Source organism: Pristiophorus japonicus, unplaced genomic scaffold (assembly GCF_044704955.1).
Source record: "Pristiophorus japonicus isolate sPriJap1 unplaced genomic scaffold, sPriJap1.hap1 HAP1_SCAFFOLD_247, whole genome shotgun sequence".
Taxonomy (NCBI): domain Eukaryota; kingdom Metazoa; phylum Chordata; class Chondrichthyes; family Pristiophoridae; genus Pristiophorus; species Pristiophorus japonicus.
The window spans coordinates 932,501-937,500 of NW_027252199.1; the positions used below are offsets into that span (position 1 = coordinate 932,501).

The following is a 5,000-nucleotide window of genomic DNA, read 5'->3' on the forward strand; positions in this document are numbered from 1 at the left end:
AGCTGCAATTCAATGCAGGAAAAATGTAAAGCCAACTAGCATGCTGCTGGAATGCATGTGTGTTCATGTGAGGAGTGTTGCAAATCAGAATGCCGAGTAGCAGGCGCCACTTGCCACATGGGGTTCCGAAATGTGGCTACAACAGCGATCTGGCTTAATAATTGGTGGGATTGGAAATGAAACAATCCTGGTGTTTTGGGGGCGGTGGAAGCTTTTTTGGGGGAGGAGAGATTTGGGGATGGGGAGATTTGGGGGAGAGCGATTTGAGGGGATGAGAGATTTCGAGGTTGGCGAGCGTGAGATTGGGGGGTGAATGAGTGAGTGATTTGTGGGTGAGTGAGGGAATGGTAAAAGTCAGGCAGTTTTGAAGCTTGAGGCAAGGCAATGAAGGGTAGGGCTTGTCGTTTGCTTGTGTGGGAGTCAGAGCAGCAAGAGGTGGGTGTGGCGGAAGGAAAATGGTGAAATGAATCTTGAGTGCTGATTCCTTGGATGAATGCATGGAAGGAGAAAAAGAAGTGAAGAACAGCCTTATGTCCATTTAAGTAAAGAGAAAGCCATGACATCGATGCCTACGGCCACACTAGTCTGAAAACGCCCGATCCCGTCTGATCTCGGAAACCAAGCAGACTGAGGCCTGGTTAGTACGTGGATGGGAGACTGCCTGGGAATACCAGGTGCAGTAGGCTTTTGCTGCCATCCACAGGCTGCTCATGCTTCTGCACACACAGTGCCGTTGATCCATCAACAACCTTTTTGCTGCTCTCTCTCTCACTTTCCTGCACATTCTCCTGCTGCTACACAAATGCAAGGGGGTCGACGCAAGGGACGAAAGAACGCAGAACAACAAAATAAGTTGGCAAAAGAATACACGCTGGCGCAGGCACACCAGGACGCAGCAACAGAGAGGAGAGACAAGGTGCGTAGAAACCTGAGAGGGACAAACAGCACGAGAACAAAGAATCGTGCAGGAAGAGCTGCAATTCAATGCAGGAAAAATGTAAAGCCAACTAGCATGCTGCTGGAATGCATGTGTGTTCATGTGAGGAGTGTTGCAAATCAGAATGCCGAGTAGCAGGCGCCACTTGCCACATGGGGTTCCGAAATGTGGCAACAACAGCGATCTGGCTTAATAATTGGTGGGATTGGAAATGAAACAATCCTGGTGTTTTGGGGGCGGTGGAAGCTTTTTTGGGGGAGGAGAGATTTGGGGATGGGGAGATTTGGGGGAGAGCGATTTGAGGGGATGAGAGATTTCGAGGTTGGCGAGCGTGAGATTGGGGGGTGAATGAGTGAGTGATTTGTGGGTGAGTGAGAGAATGGTAAAAGTCAGGCAGTTTTGAAGCTTGAGGCAAGGCAATGAAGGGTAGGGCTTGTCGTTTGCTTGTGTGGGAGTCAGAGCAGCAAGAGGTGGGTGTGGCGGAAGGAAAATGGTGAAATGAATCTTGAGTGCTGATTCCTTGGATGAATGCATGGAAGGAGAAAAAGAAGTGAAGAACAGCCTTATGTCCGTTTAAGTAAAGAGAAAGCCATGACATCGATGCCTACGGCCACACTAGTCTGAAAACGCCCGATCCCGTCTGATCTCGGAAACCAAGCAGACTGAGGCCTGGTTAGTACGTGGATGGGAGACTGCCTGGGAATACCAGGTGCAGTAGGCTTTTGCTGCCATCCACAGGCTGCTCATGCTTCTGCACACACAGTGCCGTTGATCCATCAACAACCTTTTTGCTGCTCTCTCTCTCACTTTCCTGCACATTCTCCTGCTGCTACACAAATGCAAGGGGGTCGACGCAAGGGACGAAAGAACGCAGAACAACAAAATAAGTTGGCAAAAGAATACACGCTGGCGCAGGCACACCAGGACGCAGCAACAGAGAGGAGAGACAAGGTGCGTAGAAACCTGAGAGGGACAAACAGCACGAGAACAAAGAATCGTGCAGGAAGAGCTGCAATTCAATGCAGGAAAAATGTAAAGCCAACTAGCATGCTGCTGGAATGCATGTGTGTTCATGTGAGGAGTGTTGCAAATCAGAATGCCGAGTAGCAGGCGCCACTTGCCACATGGGGTTCCGAAATGTGGCTACAACAGCGATCTGGCTTAATAATTGGTGGGATTGGAAATGAAACAATCCTGGTGTTTTGGGGGCGGTGGAAGCTTTTTTGGGGGAGGAGAGATTTGGGGATGGGGAGATTTGGGGGAGAGCGATTTGAGGGGATGAGAGATTTCGAGGTTGGCGAGCGTGAGATTGGGGGGTGAATGAGTGAGTGATTTGTGGGTGAGTGAGGGAATGGTAAAAGTCAGGCAGTTTTGAAGCTTGAGGCAAGGCAATGAAGGGTAGGGCTTGTCGTTTGCTTGTGTGGGAGTCAGAGCAGCAAGAGGTGGGTGTGGCGGAAGGAAAATGGTGAAATGAATCTTGAGTGCTGATTCCTTGGATGAATGCATGGAAGGAGAAAAAGAAGTGAAGAACAGCCTTATGTCCGTTTAAGTAAAGAGAAAGCCATGACATCGATGCCTACGGCCACACTAGTCTGAAAACGCCCGATCCCGTCTGATCTCGGAAACCAAGCAGACTGAGGCCTGGTTAGTACGTGGATGGGAGACTGCCTGGGAATACCAGGTGCAGTAGGCTTTTGCTGCCATCCACAGGCTGCTCATGCTTCTGCACACACAGTGCCGTTGATCCATCAACAACCTTTTTGCTGCTCTCTCTCTCACTTTCCTGCACATTCTCCTGCTGCTACACAAATGCAAGGGGGTCGACGCAAGGGACGAAAGAACGCAGAACAACAAAATAAGTTGGCAAAAGAATACACGCTGGCGCAGGCACACCAGGACGCAGCAACAGAGAGGAGAGACAAGGTGCGTAGAAACCTGAGAGGGACAAACAGCACGAGAACAAAGAATCGTGCAGGAAGAGCTGCAATTCAATGCAGGAAAAATGTAAAGCCAACTAGCATGCTGCTGGAATGCATGTGTGTTCATGTGAGGAGTGTTGCAAATCAGAATGCCGAGTAGCAGGCGCCACTTGCCACATGGGGTTCCGAAATGTGGCAACAACAGCGATCTGGCTTAATAATTGGTGGGATTGGAAATGAAACAATCCTGGTGTTTTGGGGGCGGTGGAAGCTTTTTTGGGGGAGGAGAGATTTGGGGATGGGGAGATTTGGGGGAGAGCGATTTGAGGGGATGAGAGATTTCGAGGTTGGCGAGCGTGAGATTGGGGGGTGAATGAGTGAGTGATTTGTGGGTGAGTGAGGGAATGGTAAAAGTCAGGCAGTTTTGAAGCTTGAGGCAAGGCAATGAAGGGTAGGGCTTGTCGTTTGCTTGTGTGGGAGTCAGAGCAGCAAGAGGTGGGTGTGGCGGAAGGAAAATGGTGAAATGAATCTTGAGTGCTGATTCCTTGGATGAATGCATGGAAGGAGAAAAAGAAGTGAAGAACAGCCTTATGTCCGTTTAAGTAAAGAGAAAGCCATGACATCGATGCCTACGGCCACACTAGTCTGAAAACGCCCGATCCCGTCTGATCTCGGAAACCAAGCAGACTGAGGCCTGGTTAGTACGTGGATGGGAGACTGCCTGGGAATACCAGGTGCAGTAGGCTTTTGCTGCCATCCACAGGCTGCTCATGCTTCTGCACACACAGTGCCGTTGATCCATCAACAACCTTTTTGCTGCTCTCTCTCTCACTTTCCTGCACATTCTCCTGCTGCTACACAAATGCAAGGGGGTCGACGCAAGGGACGAAAGAACGCAGAACAACAAAATAAGTTGGCAAAAGAATACACGCTGGCGCAGGCACACCAGGACGCAGCAACAGAGAGGAGAGACAAGGTGCGTAGAAACCTGAGAGGGACAAACAGCACGAGAACAAAGAATCGTGCAGGAAGAGCTGCAATTCAATGCAGGAAAAATGTAAAGCCAACTAGCATGCTGCTGGAATGCATGTGTGTTCATGTGAGGAGTGTTGCAAATCAGAATGCCGAGTAGCAGGCGCCACTTGCCACATGGGGTTCCGAAATGTGGCTACAACAGCGATCTGGCTTAATAATTGGTGGGATTGGAAATGAAACAATCCTGGTGTTTTGGGGGCGGTGGAAGCTTTTTTGGGGGAGGAGAGATTTGGGGATGGGGAGATTTGGGGGAGAGCGATTTGAGGGGATGAGAGATTTCGAGGTTGGCGAGCGTGAGATTGGGGGGTGAATGAGTGAGTGATTTGTGGGTGAGTGAGGGAATGGTAAAAGTCAGGCAGTTTTGAAGCTTGAGGCAAGGCAATGAAGGGTAGGGCTTGTCGTTTGCTTGTGTGGGAGTCAGAGCAGCAAGAGGTGGGTGTGGCGGAAGGAAAATGGTGAAATGAATCTTGAGTGCTGATTCCTTGGATGAATGCATGGAAGGAGAAAAAGAAGTGAAGAACAGCCTTATGTCCGTTTAAGTAAAGAGAAAGCCATGACATCGATGCCTACGGCCACACTAGTCTGAAAACGCCCGATCCCGTCTGATCTCGGAAACCAAGCAGACTGAGGCCTGGTTAGTACGTGGATGGGAGACTGCCTGGGAATACCAGGTGCAGTAGGCTTTTGCTGCCATCCACAGGCTGCTCATGCTTCTGCACACACAGTGCCGTTGATCCATCAACAACCTTTTTGCTGCTCTCTCTCTCACTTTCCTGCACATTCTCCTGCTGCTACACAAATGCAAGGGGGTCGACGCAAGGGACGAAAGAACGCAGAACAACAAAATAAGTTGGCAAAAGAATACACGCTGGCGCAGGCACACCAGGACGCAGCAACAGAGAGGAGAGACAAGGTGCGTAGAAACCTGAGAGGGACAAACAGCACGAGAACAAAGAATCGTGCAGGAAGAGCTGCAATTCAATGCAGGAAAAATGTAAAGCCAACTAGCATGCTGCTGGAATGCATGTGTGTTCATGTGAGGAGTGTTGCAAATCAGAATGCCGAGTAGCAGGCGCCACTTGCCACATGGGGTTCCGAAATGTGGCAAC

At 50.0% G+C, this 5,000-nt stretch overlaps 5 non-coding genes across 5 annotated transcripts; all 5 read left to right on the forward strand.

Annotated features, from left to right (window-relative positions):
• The first annotated feature begins 567 nt into the window (after nucleotides 1–567).
• LOC139245988 (5S ribosomal RNA) lies at nucleotides 568–686 on the forward strand. The gene has a single exon (XR_011590216.1). It is a non-coding gene; the product is annotated as a 5S ribosomal RNA (ribosomal RNA).
• Nucleotides 687–1,539: 853 nt separating this feature from the next.
• Nucleotides 1,540–1,658, forward strand: LOC139245989 (5S ribosomal RNA). Its single transcript, XR_011590217.1, has one exon. It is a non-coding gene; the product is annotated as a 5S ribosomal RNA (ribosomal RNA).
• An 853-nt stretch (nucleotides 1,659–2,511) lies between these two features.
• On the forward strand, nucleotides 2,512–2,630 carry LOC139245990 (5S ribosomal RNA). The gene has a single exon (XR_011590218.1). It is a non-coding gene; the product is annotated as a 5S ribosomal RNA (ribosomal RNA).
• Nucleotides 2,631–3,483: 853 nt separating this feature from the next.
• Nucleotides 3,484–3,602, forward strand: LOC139245991 (5S ribosomal RNA). Its single transcript, XR_011590219.1, has one exon. It is a non-coding gene; the product is annotated as a 5S ribosomal RNA (ribosomal RNA).
• An 853-nt stretch (nucleotides 3,603–4,455) lies between these two features.
• Nucleotides 4,456–4,574, forward strand: LOC139245992 (5S ribosomal RNA). Its single transcript, XR_011590220.1, has one exon. It is a non-coding gene; the product is annotated as a 5S ribosomal RNA (ribosomal RNA).
• Nucleotides 4,575–5,000: the final 426 nt, after the last annotated feature.